Source organism: Tupaia chinensis, unplaced genomic scaffold (genome assembly GCF_000334495.1).
Source record: "Tupaia chinensis unplaced genomic scaffold, TupChi_1.0 Scaffold000695_1, whole genome shotgun sequence".
Taxonomy (NCBI): domain Eukaryota; kingdom Metazoa; phylum Chordata; class Mammalia; order Scandentia; family Tupaiidae; genus Tupaia; species Tupaia belangeri.
The window spans coordinates 425,715-447,919 of NW_006160218.1; the positions used below are offsets into that span (position 1 = coordinate 425,715).

Here is a 22,205-nt window from a genome sequence, read left to right on the forward strand (position 1 = left end):
GGCACGTCCTCCCTGGCACCGTAATGCAGGACGCCCCCACTCAGTGCCTCCGCGCAGCCCCTCGTGCAGGCCGCCTGCCGACCTCCCGCGGGCTGCGGCCCTAGCCTGCCTCCCTGGTCTGTTAGCTGCAGCTGTGCTTTCTGCCTTCCTTGCTGCTCAAGAGGTCCTGGCTCTGCCTGGCCCTACAAGCAACCCTCCTGGCCCTCGCAAATGTGCTCTGTCCTGCGTGCACGCCTGTGTCCTGACAAGGGGCAGTCGGAGGGAGCACCAGGCATGCCAACGGCAAAAAAATGCCAATGGCCTCGTGGGCCTTACGGAGCCACAGCTGCACTGCTGCTCCCGGGTCAGCCGCCCTTCTTCCTGCAGGGAGCACTCCTCTCGACGTGGAAAACTGTGATCACCACAGAAGTCCTCTTTTCCTAGTTTACATTTTTCATGAGCAACAACCGAGTGAGAGAGCGAGGGTGCGCACGAGTGAGAGGCAGAGAAAGGGGCCGGCTTGGCGGGTGCTGGCTGGCTCTCTGTGTATTTGCTGAGGAGAGATGTTTATTCAGCTCTCGGTTTAAAGTTCAAGTTCCAGGCCACGTCCTGAGAGCTTTTCCTAGGAGGTCCTGAGGTCAGACAGCGCGTCACACTGCGAGAGAAGAGGAGTGTATCGATCTATCCTAAATCCACAGGGGACCAGCCCAGCCAGGTGACATGATGGTTAAGGTCACTGGATGCCACATGGCTCACAGCGCAGTTCAAGTCCTGGACCAGGGGACCAGCCAGGTGACATGGTGGTTAAGGTCACTGGATGCCACATGGCTCACTGCACAGTTCAAGTCCCAGACCTGGCGGTTTGGGAAGCATGCTGGGTACGTGTGTCTGAAATCCTGAGAAGAGAAAGGAGAAGGGATTGTGGTCATCCCCTCGAGGGGGTGATTTCTTACTTCCTGACTCTCGCTCTCTGTGTGTGTGTGTGTGTGTCTTGGTCTTTGGAGGGAATGCACCCTACAGCAAATTAAAGAAAACCAAGACTATTAACCCGCTGAGAGTCAATGACAGGGTCCTCCCTAAAGACTTCCTCCCAAAGGCTGCATCCTTTAAGACCACAGTCAATAAGCCCTCGCCTTTTCAATCCATTGCATCCAAATCTCAGCACCTGAGCTCTGGCCAGACACAATCCAGAGTAGCACAGCTTCCAGTCTTACTTTTTTTAAATCACCAGAGGACGCACGTGCTTGCCAGAGAGAGCGGAAGAAATCCTCTGCCGATGGGAGTGGTCATGCCACCCTTCTCCTCCATTTCTCCATCCTGTCAGGAGCCGGGGTACACACACAGATCATGTGTTTTCCGAGCCTCCAGGACTGGGACTTGAACCTCAGTTGGTTCTGTGGAATCCTGAGCCCTGAACTTCTAGGTCAGCCTTCAGTCTTTGTAATGTACATGGAAGTACGGTTTGATACGCTCTGAGTCAGACCGTTGGACGTGGTGACGGGAGGGTGCAGGGCGGCGTTACTGGGCACGCCGGCATCAACCAGGTCTGTGCATGGCTGTCTGCTTCTCAGGTCTGCGCATGGCTGTCTGCTTCTCAGGTACTGTGCCGCCAGGTGCATGGCTCATATGAAGTCCCGGCCTCACCTCAGGATTTGTTCTTCTGGGTCCCTCTCAACCTTCTTCTGCAGGGTCTCAAACTCAAGGTGCAGCTAAGACCCAGCTACCTCCAGGAGACAGGTTTCTTTCCCTTTTTAAATTTTATTTTGGAAAAGTTTGAACATATGCAAAGTGGAAAGAATATTAATGAAGCCTCATGTCCTACTTTTCACCCAGGTTCACCACGACCATCTCATGTCAGTGGGCTTGGGGTGGGAGCATTTGTTCAAAGGGCAACAGGGAGCCCTTGACAGATTTGAGCAGGAAAATAGTATGGCCAAAATGTTTTTTGACAAACAAACAAACAAACTCTAATCTTAGAATGGGAGATGAGTTGCCTGGACTCAGGCAACTGAGTCAGGAATGGGTCTGAACTCAGGGACACAGGCAGAAAGGCTTAACTGGAGGGTAGGTGGAAACATAAAAGCCACCACAGAGGGGCTCGGGCATGGCCGTGCCCAGGAGGTCTGCTCTCACAGCTGCAGGGAGTGGGAGTCCGAGAAGCCTCCTGTAGAAGGTAAGGTCTGAGTTTGTTCTTGAAGCAAAGTTAAAATGAGCAACTTTAAGTGTGAGCCAGTGCAGTTTGCCCAGCACAACACATCGTCCGTGACTCACCGATAATTACACCTGACCCTCCGTTCGCCGTGCTCCACTGGCCTTCGGCTGGAAGGACCCAGCGTATGTGTTGTTATTTTAATGAACCGCGCTTCTGCCTCCCCTAACAAGTCCCAGCCAGTCTGCATGTTCTCTGAGAGTCATTACTGGGGGCACTCACACTTCCAGCTAAACCCTCGAACGACGGTTCCAGCAGCCACTTTGCTTTCTCATTGAGGCTGTTCAAATGTCAGTGGTTTTAGCACTGAGCTTAACCTTTACGCCTTCTCCCACGTTTCAGAAGCACAGGCTGTGCTGGGTTTGCCGTACAACGGTAAGTGGGAGTGTTTATACACACGGCCCACGCCTAGAACCCTGGAGAGCCATCGGACTGCCCACTGGGGTTCACACACGCTCGAGCGTAATAAGACAGGGCTCTTTCACACCACATGACAAACATCATACATGTTCAAGTGCATGTAATAAGACAGGGCTCCATCGCACACATGTGCCAAACAGATATCATACATATTTGAGTGTGTGTAATAAGAGATGGAGCTCATTACACACATGTGCCAAACAGACATCATACATGTTTGAGTGTGTGTGATAAGAGATGGGGCTCATTACACACATGTGCCAAACAGACATCATACATGTTTGAGTGCATGTAATAAGACACGGGACTCTGTCATACACACAGCACCAAGCAGACGTCGTAAGTGTCTGAGTGTGTGTAATAAGGTGACAGTGTTCCGTCACACGCAAGCACTAAGCACATGTAGTCGTTCATTTCTTTACTTACTCAACCACATATCCAGACCCTCCTTAGGACAAGCTCTCCGAGAAGCGCTGGGGAGACAGCAGTGGACGAGATGAAGAGCCTGTTTTCTTGGAACTTACATTCTAGTGGAAGAGAGACAGCACGGAAGAAATAACAGATCGAGAGGTGATAAATATGGCATAAAAACAAGTCATAGTAAGAAGGCTAGAAAGTTCTGGAATGCATGGAAGTCAGACTCCAGTGGGCTCCTAGGAGTGGAGAGATCATGCTTTATAAGGATGATCAGAAAGGTCTCAGATACCTTTTTTACAGGGATATTTGAAGATAATTTACCTAGATGTTAACAATATGTAGCTGATCTTCATTATTTGTGGATTCCATATTTACAAATTTGCCTATTTGGCAAAATTTATTTTGTAACCCCCAAATCAATATGTGTGTCACTTTCGTGGTCATCCGAGGATGTGTGCAGAGCAGTGAAAAATTCAGATCACCTGGCATGCACATCCCAGCTGAGGTCCGACGAGTACACTCTGCTTTCTCGTTTCAGCTCTCATATTGTAAACAAATGTCTTTTTCGCGGTCTATTTAGTGGCATGTTTTTCAAGTGTTTGTGCATTTGGCGATTTACTGTTTAATATGGTCCCAAGGGTGGTGCTGAGGTGCTGCCATCATCCCCCTGCTCGAGAAGGCTGACATGCCTCTACGGGGAGTAAGAGTCGGCAGCACCTGGCAGTTGCTGTGGCTGAGTTCAGAGCTAAAGAATCCACAGTGCATTTTAGAAAGCTACCCTTTTTCTCCATTTGCCAGAAGGCATGTGCACTCCCCAGAGAGAGACAAAGCAAGAGAGGCTGTGGAGCTGGGGAGAAAACACCCCTAATGGTGCAGGTCATGCTGCAATCCCTCCTCCTCCATTTCTCCATCCTTTTGGGATTTGGGGCATGCTTGCATGGTCAGTGAGACGGGGTCTGGCTCTCAAGCAGTAGGCAGTAAGGCCAGCCCTAGATAGGTGTCTTTAAACAAAGACACATATATGTATCGATTAATTGACAAAGAATTGTGACCAGCAACTTACAGAAAACTAATTTTGTATTTATCTTAGGGACAGTGGTTCAGTGTTCACTAATTGAGAGTTCACAGTGACTTTTTAGAATGCAACTTCAGTAAATAATGAGAATCAACTGTATTTCTTCAATTTTTTCTATCTACTGTCATATTCTGGGAGGGACCTTAATATTGTATAACCAAGGACTTACAAATTACGCTACTCTAGACAGATTGAGACAGAATTGAAAAAAGCAACCCCATTTACAATAGCTACAAAACAAATAAGATACCTAGGAATAAATCTAACCAAAGAAGTAAAAGACTTTTATAAGAAAAACTATAAAAAACTGAAAAAAAAGAAATTGAATATGATATGAAAAATGGAAAGACATCCCATGCTCTTGGACAGGAAGAAGTAATACAATCAAAATGTCAGTCCTACCCAAACTAATCTACATATTTAATGCAATCCCAATCCAGTTACCTAAAACTTTCTCTTTTTTTCTTTTATTTTTATTTTTATTTTTTTTGAGAGGTTTTTGCTACAGGGCGCGTGTGCTCGCCAGAGAGACAGAAAGTGAGACATCACCCCCAGGGGGGATGGCCATGCTGCAATCCCTTCTCCATTCTCCTCTTGGGATCTTGGGCATGCATGCACATGCACCTGGCGTGAGTTTAAGCCACCGGTCCAGGACTTGAACCGTGGTCGACTACGTGGGAGTTCAGCGATAAAACCATTACGCTAACCGTTGGTCCCGACCTGAGACATTCTTTACAGAAATAGAGAAAGAAAACAATTATAAACTTTGTCTGAAATCAAAAAGGACATCATGTTACCAAGGCAATACTGTATCAAAATAATAAACCAAGAGGCAATTCACTAGTAGACTTTACAGTATACCACAAAGTAGTGATAATTAAAACAACATGGTACTGGCACAAAGATAGATACATAGGCCAATGGAAAAGAATAGAGAATCCAGAAATAAATTCCAAAGCATACAGTCAACTCATCTTTGATAAAGGGTATAAGACAATGTGGTGGAGAAGAAAGTCTCTTTGGCAAATGGTGTTAGGAGAATGAGATATTCACTTGCCAAAAAATGAAACTGTGCCCCTATCTTTCATCGTTAAGTAAAATTAACTCCAAGTGGATTAAAGCCTTAAATATAAAGCCTCAAACGCAAAACTTCTGGTAGAAAATGTAGGGGAAACTTTTGAAAACATTGAAGTAGGCAAAAATTTCTTAAATAAGACCCCTAAAGCACAGGGAATAGTCCCTAAAATAGGCAAGTGGAATTACATCAAGCTAAAAAGCTTTTTTTAATGCCAAAAGAAGCTATGACTGAAGTAATGGATCAAAGATTTAAATGTAAAGCCTTAAAGTATAAAACTACTAGTAGAAAACTTAGGAGAAACTCTTGAAGGAATTGGTAAAGATTTCTTAAATAAGACCCCTAAAGCACAGGGTCCCGTCCCTAAAATAGACAAGTGGAATTACATCACGCTAAAACGCTTTTTTTAATGCCAAAAGATGACTGAAGTAAAAAGACAACACTCAGAATGGGAGAAAATATTTGCAAATTATCCCTCAGATAATGGATTGATATAGGGAATGTAAGCAGCTCACCCATTAAAAAAAGGAAATAATTCAATTAAGAAATGGACAAATGAGTTGAACAGACAACTCTCCGAGGAAGACTTACAAATGGCCAAGAGTCATATGAAAAAATGTTCAGTCTCTTGTCATACAGGAAATACAATCTGAAAGTACATTGAGAGATCATTTAACCCCAGTTAGAATGTCTAGGATCAAAAACATAAAGAATGATAAGTGTTGGCGAGGCTGTGGTGAAAAAGGAACCCTCTTACACTGTTGGTGGGAATGGAAATTAGCTCAATCTCTCTGGAAAACAATATGGAGATTCTCAAAAACCTAAAAATAGAAATTTCATATGACCCAGAAATCCCACTTCTCAAATCTACCCAAAGGAGAAAGCCCTCAATTGGAAAGACATCTACCTACACATCCATGTTTACTGCAGCATTATTCATAAATGCTAAAACACAGGACCAACCTAAGTGTCCAGAAACTGATGATTGGGTCAAAGAACTGTAGCACTTATATACTATGGAGCATTACACAGCTATAAGAAGCAATGAGATCCTATTATTTGATTCAAATGGATGAATATTGACTCTTTAATATTGAGCAAAGTGAGCCAGACTTTAAGAGGTACACATTGTATATCCCCACTCAGTTTGTACTGAGCATCTGCACTTCATGGTGGAGGCTGAGGGAGCTGAAGACAGGATGGTGGAGCGGAAGGGTGTGGAGGCTATGACAGTAAGGGGCAAGAGTGGTTGGTCGACAGGGGTGGATGGTAAGGGGGAAGTCAAAATAAAAAGAGAAAGAACAAATATAAATGATGGACTTCTACTTACAATAGAAAAACAAAATCTTTTTTTTGTATTGCCTCAAACAGTTCAGAAGGGTGTGTATTTATTAGTTTATCTGTCATCACAAGAGCACTTGGCCTGAAGGAAGAGGTCTGACTAGTGTGTAAACTATTTACAATCTTTAGTAAAATTATGGTATTGCAACTGGCATTTATTTTTGCAATTTTGGGGGAGTAAATTCAATAAAGTTTTTGTTTTAAAACTAGAAAAAAAAGAATTAAGGTAGTCTGGGTTTTAATCTGAGGTCTGCCACTTACATCTGCGTGATTTGCCGTAAGACAGTAAATCTCCCTTGTTCTGAATTTTATGATCTGTAAGACAGACACATTAGCACTTGCCTTACAGGATTGTTCTGAGGATTAAATGACATAATGAATTAAAACCAATTACTTGGCACATAGTAGATACTAACTGAATTGAAGCCACTTTAAATACATTATCTAAATATCCCATGTTGGGTATGTCTTGCTAATGGAAATTTTAGCATGGCAGTAATCACTTGATTCTGTTTTCTAAACAAACCAGCTTTTTATTTATTTATTTTTCCAGAGGATTTTTACCTTAGGGCGTTTGCACTCACTGGAGAGAAAGAGAAAGAGAGAGAGAGAAACAGAGCAAATGGGATGGAGAGAAAGACAGTGAGAGGGAAAGTGAGAAATCATCCCCCAGGAGGAACGGCCTCGTTGCAATCGCCTCTCCTCCATTCTTGTCCCGGGATCCTGGACACTCATGCTGACGTGAGTTTCAAGCCACAGGGTCCTGGACTTGAACTGTACTCTACCATGTGGGAATCCAGCGACGTAACTGCTGTGCCACCTGCTGGCCCCCAAACCAGCTTTTTTACATTAAACAGATATTCCACGTATATTCTAAAACCCAAGTGAACAAAAGGGCGCGCAGTGAGCCTGCCTTGCCCAGGCTCTGAGTTTCCCCTGTAAGGGGCAACCGTGGTTATCCAGCACAGGCTCCCAGAAGGTGTGTCGGCAAATGCGGGTATTTATGCATATACATAACATGCATGTATATTTGTGCACTATGTGGATCTGGAAAATTAGACACTGACAGCCACGCTGAGGGGAGGACGACAGTGCTCCTCGCCTTCTGGTGCTCGGTCCCCAGTGGCCATGGCAGCACTGCTGGGTTACTGCTCCGTCCATTGCCGAGAAGCTGACGCCCAACCTCACATGGCAGTCATGGTGACTACCAGGCGCTGCTTCTCCACACGGCTGCTGGTCATGCTCACCGTCAGGGCTACTGTGAGAGGAACTTCAAAATCACAGTAACCGACGTTTATGGGACACTTGTCAAAGGCCCGTCTTCCTGCCTGCCTGCTTCTTTTTTCTCAAGAGGGAGAAAGTGGGGGCATGCCCACGAGGGCCTCCTTGCCGTGACCCACTTCCAGCTGGTGGGCCGGGATTACAGGCGTGCACATGCCCACACGGATGTGACTGGGACACTCCCATGCAGCTCAGTGCCACCGGCCATGGCATCTCCACTCACCTGTAGCTGGCGTTATCGGACACTGCTTTGAGGGCTTTTTTACCTAATCTTTGCGGCAGCTTTATGAGGTAAACGCTATCACCATGAACCCTTTTGGAAATGAGGAGGCCCTGTGTGACTTGCTTTTATGTAGTGAACCAAAGTGGCAAGCAGGGCCCCGGAAGTCCAGCTCTAGAGCCCCGGTCTCCCTCACTGCACCTCACTGTGTCGGGTTCATGGAGTGGTGTGTGTGGAGGCCAGCCCCTGCTACAGGACAAGCATTTGACAGTGCAGGCCAGGAAATTAAAGTTTCAGGGCTTCACCAAGGACATCAATCCTTCGCAAAAGATAAGGCGCTGCATCTGCATTAGTAACTAGGAGCCGAAGAGGAGCAGCCCCTGCCAGAAAGCGGGCACTCAGTAAATATTTATTAAATGAATTAATAAGTGCAGAGGCCTGGAAGGAGAGCAGGAAACCAGTCAGGAGTCCAGCCTGCTCTCGGACACTTCACTCTTCCTAGATCTCAGGTCACTCGTCTGCAAACGTGCGGTTGGGACCACCGGAGAGCCAATGGTGTCCGTCTGCCTGTCCTCCCTGCCTGTTTCTCCAGTGAGCAGTGCTCACCCGTCAGCTCTGCCTCCTGCCGAGCCCCAGCCCAGCTTCCACAGCAAGCTCTTGGAAACCGTCCGGGGTCACGCAGATGTGAGCTGTCAGCGTCCCTGGACCACACAGCCGCTGACATTCTCTCTGGCTCTGATAGCTCATAGTTCTCTGAAATAAAGTTCTATCTTTTTTTTTTAAAAAAAGGAAGACGTTTAAAAATAATTATTTATTTAATTTTATTCATCTATTTTTAAGATAAGGAGAATACATTTATGAACTTGTAAAGGACTAGTCTTATATTTTGCTACAATAAAACCACATTTGCTAAAGGGTGTGTGTGCTTCATTGCTTCCTGAGAGAGGAGGGCAAGTGAGAGAGCAAACCGCCAGGTCTGAGACTCGAACCACAGCCAACCGTGTGGGAGTCCAGCACCTTAGCCACCGCGCCACCTGCTGCCCCAGTCCTGCTGTCTTCAGATCTTCTGCAGTTACCCACTGTCTTCAGATGTCTTTGCTCAACCCCAGATGGACGCCTAAGGCTGACGGACCTGTGTTCTCTTCGGCTGTGAGGGACGGTGAGAACTGCGTGTGGAAGGGCTCCAACTCTTCGCACACCGAGTGGGAAGAGGGCTCCAACGAGTTAAATAAGTCAACGTTGTCTACACAAATGTCTGATTTGGGGGCTAATTCCTGGCCCGATTTGTAACGACCACTAGGAAGTATTTTGGAGTTTTCAGTTCTCCACTTACAGTCTGTAAGCCAACAAGTCTCTGGGATTCGAACCCTGTGACCCTCGCACTAAGCTATGAACACCATTCTGCTGGTGTGGTAATCGCCTGGCATCGCTACCTGGTTCAACTCTTGCTTAAAATGCAAATCTGCTCCGAGGATGCATTTGACAATCACTTTTCTGTCCGCAGAAACTGCCCCTTCACAGAAAATGTATTCCAGAAAACGACTTTCTATTTTTTGTCTTTAAAACTAAAGCTTGCAAGCCCAGTGTAGCTGAGAGCAACAGCATATGCTTATAATTAGGGCTGCCATCAGGGAATTCAGCTCACTGAGGGAAGGGGAAGAGGCCCTCGGAGGGGAGCACGGAAGTGCTGAAAATCACAGAGACAAGCGGTCGGTTGGCTGTTCTCGGGGAATGGGAGGAACGTGGTTGTGAGAAGCTGCTGGCCTCCCTCCAGATTGTGGAGAAATGTGGAGTGGGCAGAACGAGAAATGCTGACAAACAGAATTGAGCTTTAGGGATCTGCTTTCCACGCTGGACGAGCCTCGTGAAGGGCCAGCCCCATCCGCACAGCCACCCCGGGGTTGGACCTTGAAACCAGGCCAGAGGCCACTTGCTCCAGCTCCAGGGGACCCGAGACCTGCTCTGCTGGGGAGGGGAGCGAGCTGGCCTCTCGTTTCCCTTCTACTCTGATTCCCAACAGATTGTGGGGTCCAAGCAGGGGTTTGCGATACAAGAATTAAGCCTTGGAATGCAGCTCTGGTTCTGCTGAATGGGATGGGTGATGTATTATCTGACATTCAGCCTCTGAAACGGGATGACAACCCCCGAAACAGTCCTGGTGCCTCTGGCCACTCAGGACACAGGTATCGGCTACTGTCCCTTTTTTACTTGCCCTGAGCTGGGGTTGGCTACTACTTATGGCTCTGCATTTTCATTTACGAATTATGTTAATTCTCTGCTTGCTTACTGAGTGCACACCATGTGCTGTACACACTGGAGCCATGGTGGCATACAGGGCGAACGTGGTCCCTGCCACTGTCTGGTTGGGGAGACAAATGAGTGAATTGCAGTAAAGGGATGGGAGGCACAGAAGGATAACAAAGCTCCTACGAGGAGAATTTTACTCACATTCAAGGACCAGGGAAGGCTTCCTGGAGGAGGTGATGTCAGAGTTACACCTGAATCATGAGTTTGATCAAACCAGGTACAGGATAGCATGAAGGGGTAAGGAAAGAGAAGGAAACTCACAGCTTTTCACCACAGCGAGTACCAAGGCTCCGTGAATGACACCACTGCGTGCTCCTTAACAGAAATGAGCTCCCTGTGGGTGAATGGGCAGCAGAGCTCAGAGAAAGCCCGATGCCCGGGGCTAGCTGATGGGCCAGGGCTGTGTCTCTACCCTTTCCTGGTCTGTGTGTCTGTGAAGCCCTTGCTTTGGGGGGCGTCCTGTCGCCGGCTCCTCCGTCTCCTGCCTTCTCATGCATGAACCTCACTGTGTGACTTTGAACAAACTTTTGTTACTGATCCTACATTTTGTAGACTGTTGTAAAAAGTTCAATGACCACGCTATTTCTGAAAATAATTTGAAAAATACACTCTGAAAATTTCGTGGGAAATGGAATTAAAGTACAAGTTCATTTTGGTGCAAAAAATTAAGAAACTCATGTGAAGTTTTTCATAACATTCGATTTTCAGGAACTTTTTGAAGACCTCTTGAGAAGGGGGACCAGTGTCACTGATGTGTGGGGAGGGGCAGGGAGGGTGGGCAAGATGCTCCTGGTTATGGTAGATGAACCGTGGACTTGTCCCCTAAATGTGCCCAAAGTTTCAAAGGCTATCTCAACCACTGACAGACTGGTGAGGCCCAGGGTCACTCAGTCAGTCCTCATGTGCTGAGGAAACCCGACAAGCTAGGACTGAAACTCCACACCTGGAGAGTCAAGGCCAGGTTGCTGTGCTCTGTGAAGTTTCCTCATATGTGGGAGAGAGTAGCCTCACTATACAATGCCGTTAAGAAGACTAAACCAAATGCAGGGCCAGCAGATGGCATAGCGGTTATATTGCTGGGCATCCACATGGCTGATTGCAGTTCAAGTCCCAGACCTGGTGGCTTGAAACTAATGCTGGGCTCGTGTATATGTATGCCCAAGATCCAGAGAGGAGAATGGCTTCTCGCTTCGCCTCTCACTTATCTATCTCTCCCTGGTGAGTACATGTGCCCTAAAGCAAAAACCTCTACAAAGAAGAAAAGAAGAAGAAAAGAGGGAGGAGAAGGAGGAAGAGGAAGAGGAGAAGGAGGAGGAGAAGGAGAAGGAGAAGGAGAAAAGTCTAAACTAAATGCAATCAACTACGCAAAGTGCCCAACGCAAAGGAGATACTAAGTAAATGCCAAACTCCTTACTCCTGGTTCTAAGGCAGCTAAGCAAAAGAGTCACTCAAGAACATATCACCATCCTTGTCAACTTGAAATCTACTCCCTCCTTCATTTCTCCTAATTGATGTTTTCTCTCCCCTTCCCAAATCACTGCATCACCCCGCGTGGACGTTCCATTTAGCCTTTTGTTTTACTGTGTTGTTTCGTCTATTTCATGAGTATAAAAAATAGAGAGATAGAGAGACAAGAGAGACAAGCACCCTGTTTTGCAAGGTTCTTTCCTCCTACAAAATGTGAGCCAAACAGAGACGCAGGGAGTGGGAGGAAGACACGAAGCCCTGATGTCATGTTGCCCTTCCCGACACACAGAGGCTGGCGACTGCACCAAACTCGTGGTCCCATGAGACCAGAGCTGGGACAAGAGGCCTCCCAGTTAGCCAGGGTCTCCACGGCTTGTCTTGCCCTCACTTGCCAACTGGGACCTTCTAAGCCAAAGTTCCAGGGTCAGGCTCCAGTCTCTGATGGCTGGTTGGCCTTTTGCTCTGAACAGACTGGTCACCCCAGATCAGAAATCCACCCGGGTCACGTGGCCTCTCCTGGGCTGGGAGTGCCTTGGTAAGTTCTGACACCCTCCACTGTGGGAAATATGGGGGCAAGGGGAAGAATACCGCACACGTGAAACTACAGCCAGGGCTTTGCCATGCCCACTGCGTTCTGAGTTGGGAAACCCGAACTATGGCCAGGCAGGTTTTGTTCCCAGGAAACTAAAAGCCGGATCATAGTCCTTCACTGAACCTGAGGACTAGTGAAGAGATAACATCTCCCCCATCCCAAGCCAGACCTCGGTGATCCCTCCAGGCAATCGGAACCCTTGGTGGCTAACTCCGAGTGTCTGGGATTTGTCCCTAACAGAAGGGCCTTGCTCTCTGGTGTTGGGTCTAGCTCTTATTTCAGGTAGTCATGGTCAAGACATTTATCCTAGTTGCGGAAGGAATTCACAGGATAGATAAAACTGGAGCAACGCGGATTTGGGGTGAGTGAGAATCGAGGCCAGAGCTGGGACAGCCGCTTACTAGCCGTGAGTGGAGGGGGTCCCTCAGAGACACGCCTGGGTGAGGGGCCACTAATTAGCACTAAGCTTCCAGGGAGTGGAGGGTTATCTCTGCCTGGCCTGCTTTCATCTCCAAAAGGCGTTTCCTCCCAGGTGACAGAGAGAGTTCACTGGTGTCCCCAGCCTTCCTCACCCAGTCCGGGTGATAACCTGTTATTACCTGAGATATGTGGACTTGACCTATCGCTTCCATTATCATGACATGGGAGGGCCTCCAGGATTCCAAGTTCCGTGTGAACTAAACTCCTCGTTCTCACAGAACCCTGAGCTTGGAATTAGGCTCTTGGGTGCAAAGTCTGCCTCTGCTCTGACAGACGCGTGGCCTGGGGCCAGTCACCTCCTCCCCTCCTGGAAACTCAGTCTCTCCTTTCTGTAGTGGGGTGGGTGATGCAAGCTTCCCGGAGCAGAAGGTTTGCAAGGAGCAGATGAAGCCGCTGAGCGGGACAAGCAGGGACCAGGGCTCCGTGTATGGGGTCTCACTACCTCTGAGTGAGGCCAGAATCCAGTCACCCATGCACACCGTGGGCAGAGGCCACTGCGCCCTCAGTCAGTGGGAGCCCTTCATTCGCCTTCTACTTGGGAGGAGACTTGCCGTCTGCACGAGCCATGGTCTGGCTTCGTGAGCTGCCGGGACTGAGCAGTGCCTCTCTGCACGTCTACGTGTTTTATTTGTGCTTTTGCATAAACTTCTCTTCTGTGTTGATCTGACCTTTTCAAACCGCTGTCCCCTGTGTGTGAGGCGCAGTGAGGGTACAGAGAGTGACAAGGCTGAACTCACGCCTTTTATATTGAGAAGAGAGTGAATCCAGGCTGCCGGCTCTGATGCCAAGAAAGCTATTAAAATAGTAAACGAGGAGTTAGTGACGGGTTTAACTAGCCTCCTGTGGCAAGCCTCCAAACCTTGACTTCGGAAGGTTGGGCTTTGGCTGTGCAAACCAGCTGTTGCAAGCTGTGTGAGGCCACTAATCACCCACGTGAGCACTGACATCGGCTGGTGGCAGGAAAAAGCAGTTCTTATATATGTGACGCATCCTCTTCCTGCCTTAGAGACGTGCCATAAGATAACGACAATGGATGAAGTTTGTGGAAGTGCGAAAGTTAAATAAAATGAGCAATAACTAACACACACATCACCCTACAGCCCAGTGACAGCAGGGTCGCTGTCCTAACAGCCGTCTCTCATGAGCCACACCAGCCCGTATTCCCAGTCCTGTCCTGGGAGGCCACTCCTGATGGGACCAGAGTTTATCGTGAGATTCCGCTTGTACTTGGCTAAGAAACTCTGGGTCTGCTCCCAAATGCAGCACCTTCCTGAGAGTCTACACTACGATGACAATAGCTATGTTTATTGAACAGTTACGGAGAATCCTGAAATTGCTAAACCTGGACAGTACCCTAGTAACTTCAAGACAGCATTAGTAAGATCTAAGGTGCTACAGTGCAGGGACAGCCTGAGACCTCGGCCAACAGGACAGGCAGAGCGAGGAGGGCCGGGCTGTTGGCCAGCACCGCGGAGGGCCTGCTGAGTGGAGCCAACTCCAGTTACCGTCGCGCCCCTGGAAGGTCGGCGCTCTCGGTACAGGTAAAGGAGAATCATTTCTACTGTTTCGTGTCTGGCTTACTAGAGATGACAGCCAGCTGATGCAGGTGTCCAGGAGATGCAAAAGCTATGCAAGAACTTGATTTCATGCTGGCTGTTTGGAGTCCATGGGATATGAATGGTAACAATGGCCGTTTCTCTTATCCTTTGGTGTAATCATTTTGCTTGTTTTGGGTATGTGACTTTGCAGTGTTTCCCACTAAAGGGGAAGACGGGCTGGTCTTACCTGCTAGAGGCAGTAGAAGGCAGCCAAGTGGTCATATCCTGGGCCCGTGCTTAGGCCTCAGGAAGCTGTGCTTTCCTGCCAGCTCTTCAGCTCACGCAGTCTCCATGAGAAACACCCAGACTAGCTCCACAGAGGACGAGATGCAGGAAGCAGAGCTGGGTTGTCTCACTCATCCCGAACGAGGAAGTCTAAGACGCGCTAGCAGCCACCCAACCCCGGCCTGGAGCATGCCCAGCCAAGGTCACAGAGGCATCTGCTGGTCGGTGCCTGTGTGCAGACAGATGAGCAAACCCAGCCAGGGGCAGCTGCCCAGCTACAATCCGCAGGACTCAGAACACCTGTGAACCAAACGTGTGTTTGTTTTGTCTGCCACAGAATGCTTGTGACTGTCGTCACGGAACATGATCACGGCCGTGAATAAACTGCCGAGGCTTAGAAGCTACTGCAGATGAGTGAGAGCAAGGTCAGTAATCAGAGCACCATTTGTGGTTGGTGTCACAGGTCACATCAGAGAGACAAGAGGGGAAATCCTGGAGCTCATTCGGACTGTCCAACCTTAAGTAGACCTCCTAGAAGAGCGCGTTTGAATTGCTAAGCACAATTCCATTGCCTGGAGGGATGATTCTCGTGAGACAGAGCAGAACCGAGGTTTGTAGCCCTTCCTTCCTCTGCACTCAGAGCCTGTGGGCCATCCTTCCCGGTTCCCTCGGCGAGGAGCGTCTGTTGGTAAGGGGAGAATGCTGTATACTTCGACTGTGTTGGGTGGAAAAAATGGAGAACCTCGGCCTAAACTCTGTGGCCATGTGGGACGGAGGGTTCTCATGCTAGTGCAGCCGTGTCCACCGACCTGAGGGAAAGATACAGCACCCAGGTCTCTGAGGTTGTCAGGCTTGTCCCCAACGAGCCCCATCACAGTCGATGCTGTCACACCACGACGGTTTTCAGACAGGCACAAGACATCCTTAAGCCAAGGGGTGATCACTTGCCTCAAAAAGAACCGTGACCAGGGCTCTCCCTGTCCACATGTTCTTCCTCCGTAAGGTGACGTAGCTCCGGGTGACTCCTCATTGCCATGCTGGAAGCCAAGCCCTGTGATGAGATTTCCTAACCCAGGGTGGATTAGCAGAATAACTTTGAATCCTGGATCTACACAAGAACATGAGCAGTTAGCAAACATTCAGGAAAACTAGCTGCAAGACTCAACTCTTAAAATTTCTAGCGTGTGTTGCTAGAATCCACAAAATTCCTTCAACGTTCAGGATTTCCCTGGGTGGTGAGCTGATATCCGACGTGCTATTTCGTTTTCTGCATCACATTGACCAGGGCCTGGCATCCACTGCTTTAACCCAATGCTGATCTAGAGGCTAGCCACGGAGATGCAGTGAATGTGGGCCACATCTGTGACCGGGTGACCTCCAGTAGAAGAGATTACCTTGGATAATGTGGGTGGGCTTAGTATAATCAGCTGAAGGCCTTAAGAACAAAAGCTAAGATGTTTCAGAGAAGAAATTCTGCCTCGCGACCACAGCATCAGTTCCTGTCTTTGTTTCCTGCTTCCCCGCAAACTGTGGGTTCGCAGCTCCCTGCCTGCATGAGCCATCTTTACAGTAAGTCCGCCTCCGTGCAATGTGTTGGGGTGGCAGCAAAGTCCTGTTGCGTTTTTGCAAAGGAAAACAGAAAAATATGTCATTACTTTCCCAATGATCGAAAACGTAGCTACACACATCTGGGACACGTGGAACACATGTACCTATCGTGTATGTGCATGTTCTGTGGTACATGTGTTTTGTGTGTGTATCCTGTTGGTCCTGTCTCTCTGCAGAACCCTGACAGGTCTGTCACATACAGTCCACCTTCCACCTCTGTCCCCAGACTGACTTCTGCCCTGAGGGAGGCACTTAGCCCACTTGGCACTCAGTGCTTAAACGCGCTCCTGACCCATGTGCTTCTAAACTTCAGCTTTCGGGTTTGGACTTAAAAGTGTGCGTCTGCATGTTTTGCTGTGACCTTTCTGGGAGACTCTTTACACTCGGTCCAGATCCACTTGAATCCCTTTCACTTTGCCGTGAACTCATCCCCAGAATACTGTGGCCTCTCCATTCCTCCACTCTGTAGGATCTTCTGATGAGTGGCTGAAGCGTCCTTTCCCATGAGTGCAGAAGGCTCGGAGTCTCTACCCTCCAATGAGGCTCTTAGCCAAACATGCCAGGCCACCACGGGCATCAGCACCAGGGAAGCCAATGGGTGCCTCTCACACTGAAAGCCCGAGTGCCTGAAGGCTGGCAAGCCTGGAGTTCTCTGTTCAAGGGCAGGACAGCAGAGTGTCCCAGGCCTGGGGTTGGAGGGAATTGTCTTTCCTCTGCTTTTTTGTTCTGCCCAAGTCCCCACCAGATACCTGATTGGATGGTGCCCACATCAAGAGCGGGACTCTTTCTATCCAGTCCAAGGACTCACATGCCAGCCTCCTGTGCACTCTCCCAGATACACCCAGAAAGAATGCTTTACCGGATCCCCAGGTATTGCTTAATCCAGTCAAGTGGTCGCCTACAATTTACCATCACATCCCCTACTAAAGAGCAGTTGTCAAGAGAGCAGGAAATTTGTATGTTTGGTTCAGGCTGCCAACTGACACCTAGAACTATGTCTAACACAGAGTGTAACTTCTTGGTAAATATCTATTTAATAAAAAAATAAACTTACATATGACCAAAGCACATATCTTAGGTTATTGCTTTATTTAAAATATTTTTTGCCAAAACGACAGGAATGTCCCTTTATCTCTGGTTCCAGTCACCTACTCTCCTCCCCTTAGGCAAGTATTATAATGATTTTCTTTTGTCTCATGTCTGGAAAATGTTTGCATATACTGGAAAATATATATGAATATATTACTTTATGCTTATGTTATTTTACATAGCTGCACATTTATATTTACAGAAACGGTGGCATGCTATGCATACAGTTTCACTGTGGTCTATTATTATTCCACACCAGCAAAAATAAAAATACATTTAAAAATGAATGTCTTCATGGTAATCCACTGAAAATATGTACCATAATTTAATTAGCTAGCCCCTACTGATTGACACTTACATTGCTCTTGTTGTATATTTTGTTCAGAAACTCATTGTATTGATCATTTCTGAGTACTGAGTTGAAGCATGTAAAATTGTAGGTATCCAGGGCAGCTGGCAGTTGGTTAAGGCGCCTGGGTTCCACATGGCTGACAGTGTTCAAGTCCCGAAACTGGTGGCCTGAAAAACACATCTGGCACACATATGTGAGTGTCCAAATTCCTGAGAGAGGAGTGGAGGAGTTCAGGCTGACGCAGGAATCAAACCCCCACTTCCCAGATGACCCCAGTGTCGTGCAGCAGCACCTCACCACGGATCTCGGTGCAGTGGGGTCCCTCTGCATGTGACGGAGCTCTGGTACTTCCTGTTTCACGAACGGGCTTTTGAAATCATTTGCTCACCTTTCTTTCATATTCCTGTGTTTTGTATTAATTTGCAGAAGCTTGTTATGAAGTAGATGTTCTCTACATTTGCAATGAGTTGCAAATATTTGCTCCTACCTTGTGGTGTGTCTTTGACTTACGTTTGTATTTTCCTTTGCAGAATTCTATTTTTACATTTATGTGGTTAAATTTCTAAGTTTTTCATGTTGGTTTTGTGTTATAAGAAATGACTTCCTCTCTCCAAGATGATTTTTAAAGAACTCTTCCATATTTTCTTTGAATATTTTATGGCTTCAATTTGTATTGAATCTTTGAAAAATATGGAGCTGATTTTCAAGTGTGGGGTGAGGTCAGGAGCCATATTTATACGTGTATGTATATTTCAGATGGCTGCCCTGTTTACCAGCTTCATTTTTTGAGATCAATTTTATCCCTTTTCCATATACGAGTTCTCTCATGTATTCGGTTTATATTCTGGGATTTACGGCACATTTCACTATCTGTGTAAGCATGTAGTACCTCCAGTCTGTTTTAATTAATACAGATAGAGAATATGGTTTAAGTCCTGGAAAATCTAGGTTCCCCTGACCACTATTCTTTTTTTTCTTTTTTTTAAGTTTTGCCATAGGGCATGCATACTCGCTAGAGAGAGACAGAGAGCGAGACAGAGGGAAATTAATAAATACCCCCCAGGAGGAAGTCCACACCATAATCCCTTCTCCTCCACTCTTCTCTTAGGATTTTGGGCATGCACACGTACCCAGCATGAGTTCCAAGCTGCTGGATCTGGGACATGGGAGTCCAGCACCTTAACCACCATGCCACCTGTTGCTCTAATCACTATTCTTTGTCAAAATTTCCTTAGCTCTACTTGCTTGCTTAATTTCCATACAAATTTTATACACAACTTATCTAGATCCCCCGAAGTCCTGTTGGATTTTAATTTAATGAGTCTACTGTTTTTTCATTAAGGATGATGCTGACTTTGGATAAGGTTAAGATATATTTAAAATTTTAAATACACATTCATATAGTCATATGTCATATAAAGAAGCATTTTTTTCTGTTTATTAAAGTTTGTATTAAGGTGAGCTATTGAATTTCATCCAGTATCTGCTCAGCATCGGTAGAGATAATGTAATTTTTCTCTTTTGAACTATTTCTAAGGTGAATTATATGGATGGATTTCTTAACACTTCGAAACTCTGAAGTTGAGTCCCACTTCCTTATAGGGTGTTACTCTTTAATACACTTTGAATTTGGTTTGTTATGAATATAGGTAAATTGGTTTTTCGTGCAGATTTTTTTTCTAGCTGTATGGTTTAGGTTTGAATAATATTACAAACTCATAAAAAATCATTTCAAACACTGCTTTATACTTTTCTATCCTGGAACAGTTTAAGTAGCACTGGATTAACCTCTTCCTTGAAGAGTCGGTGAGATTACTCCATGAAGTCATCTGCCGTGGTTCTTTCGGGGATGCAACACTTTGGCCATACTCACAGATTTAAGAAACTCTGTAAAACCCAAGTCTCAGGAAAGGCTCCCACAATTTTTCCAAGTGGTCGCACGTTTTTTTGACGTCAGCAATGAAAGCCATTTAGAGCCATAACTGGCTAAGGCCACTTTCTCTTCCCGTCCTAACTTTTCTGTCACTGCCCCAACTTTGAAAGTGGTGTTGAGTGGCTACAGACATTCGGGGGGCCTGACTGGGGCGAGCGTTAGTCTTGGAGATGCCTCGCCCAAACGTCCATTTGAGAAAAGACTTGCACGTCAGCAGCTGGGAGGGCAGGCGTGATCAGCCTTTGGTGCCCGCTCCTCCCAGGGCCTCATGACCACAGAGAGCCACCTTGCTGAGGTCATACCCTGCCCATGGCAGCCGCTCCCCTGGTGACTGAGTGAGGGGTGAAGGCCGGGCATTTCAGCCTGAGCACAGTGGTTTGATGAGTGATGCTGTCCCTCTCTCTCTCTCACTCTGTCTCTCTGGCATACGCATGTACCCTACAGCAGAAAAAAAATCATTAACGAGTCTTATTTTTTAAGACACTGTCACTCTTGCATTTTGGTGTTGAGATTTCTTTGGTGTTCGTGTTTCGTTTATTAGAGAGAGATTTTTGCTATAGAGAGCATGTGCTCACAGGAAAGACAGAGAGAGACAGGGAGACAGATAGTGAGAAATCACCCCCTGGGGGATGACCACGCCACAATCCCTTCTCCTCCATTCTCCCCTTGGGATCTTGTGCACGCATGCACACGTGCCCGGTGTGAGGTTTAAGCTGCTCGGTCTGGGCCTCAAACTGCAGTTGACTATATGGGAGTCCAGCTACATACCCGTTATGCCATCTGCCGGTCCCATGGTGTTGAGATTTCAGCTGTTGCTTAGAGGAAACTGTTGGGGGTGATAGGATTCCCAGAGTCACAGAATGAGATGGGTTAAGATCTGGTGCTCTTCGGATTTCCCCACCGATACCCTGTCATCCAGGCCCAAGCTCACAGTGCCCCTCTGCAGTGAAGCGACTGACTCAGGGACAAAGGAGCATGCCCAGAGCAGTGGGCACCTCTGATGGCCCACATCTAAGCAGGGCTCCTGAGGGAAGGCCCACGTGGACTCAGGGCCCACCGGAAGCCCCGGTGCTACATTGTAAAAGTAAAATCTACATTAAATCTTTCACCTGAGATACTTAAAATTACTCTATATTAAAACAAACATGTATTTATCATCAACTATTTGAGAAGAAACAAGATGTTTTTATTCATCACAGACACTTCAAAGAGTGTAAAACAACAAATTATCCACTGGAAAGATGCGTTTGTAACATGATAAATTGGCAGATGGCTAGAACCAAGGGTCCATGAAGAGCTCCTTTAGATCCATAGTGGAAGGCAAAATACTCAATGAAAAACGGATTTTAAGAGTGTGAACAGGGAGGAAATAGAAGCAGAAACTGCTAAAAATAATAGAAAGATATGTTCAACCTTCATCTTAATTGGAAAAATGCAAATCAGGGTGTGAAAATACTTTACCGATTGGCAATCGATGTTTCATACAAATCTGTGATGGGCAGAAGTTTAAAAATTCTAACAATATTCACTTTTGGAAGTACGACTCAGACGGAAAGAACTCTTACACATGGCTGTTAAAAACAAAAGCAGGTGTGACTTCAGAAAGGAATTTGGAATTCTCTAATAAAGATAAGCATTTACTACCCACCAACGAGCAAGTTCCCTCCTTGGCTATTTCCAAGAGAAGCTCACGTGTGCACACGTGTACATGGAAGATCATACGTGTGCTCTCTCGGGCACACGCCTCTCCACGTGGCGGTTGGGCCTTTCCACCGCGCAGACGGTGCTCCAAAGGGCAGTGGCAGAAGCACAAGCCTCAGAGGCTGCCTCTCGGAGGGGGCACAGCCGCACTCCTCGCACCGTCTCAGCCAGGCTTCAGCTCAAACACGTAGACCTCCGGGCCTGCTCTAGCCAGGGCTCAGCCTCGTACTTCGCTTTGCAGCCACCAGAATCATAGCCAGGAAAACCGCTTTTCCACATGCAGGCCCAGTCTTAGTGTCGCTGTCGGCTATACGACCGCAGACGTGGGCCAGCCGGGCAGGTGATGTGAGCAGACAGGCCATGCAGGACTTGGGCAGACCTGTGAAAGGGCCTGTCGGTTGCTGTGAGGACTCGCTGGGCCCCTGGGCCCTGTCCGTGACATCCGGTCTACCACAGCGTTGATACCTCTTCTTACGTCCACCCGGCCGCTGAGCTCCGTCTCTAAGGCAGCATGGATTTGCCACCTCAGAAAGCTGATTTACAAGTCCTGGAAGGCAGCTCTAACGTCAACAAATCACGCCAGAGTTACAAATCCTCCAAAATGGATAATAAATGCCAATAAAACTTTCAATTTCCCCATCTTATTTGTAGACAGTGTAAATCAGGACTAAGGATGAAATGACGCTGGCGTTATGGTGATTACGTTTTGAAATCCTGAATTCTTTTGTTGTTTTATATTCCTTTTTAAATGTGTTCTGCTCTTTAGAAGTGGACATCTGATTTTAATGAGTGTGTAAAATAACAGCCTAGTTGCAGTTTAGGACTAAGGTTCAGCA

At 47.1% G+C, this 22,205-nt stretch overlaps 1 long non-coding RNA gene across 1 annotated transcript in view; it reads left to right on the top strand.

The window, feature by feature from the left end:
- Positions 1 to 12,396: 12,396 nt before the first annotated feature.
- Positions 12,397 to 22,205, top strand: part of LOC102469230 (uncharacterized) — a 14,585-nt gene continuing 4,776 nt past the window's right edge. Inside the window, exons 1-3 of the long non-coding RNA XR_003551447.1 lie at positions 12,397 to 12,744; positions 13,870 to 14,404; positions 15,150 to 16,255. This is a non-coding gene — a long non-coding RNA (uncharacterized LOC102469230). The remainder of the gene's footprint in view (positions 12,745 to 13,869; positions 14,405 to 15,149; positions 16,256 to 22,205) is intronic.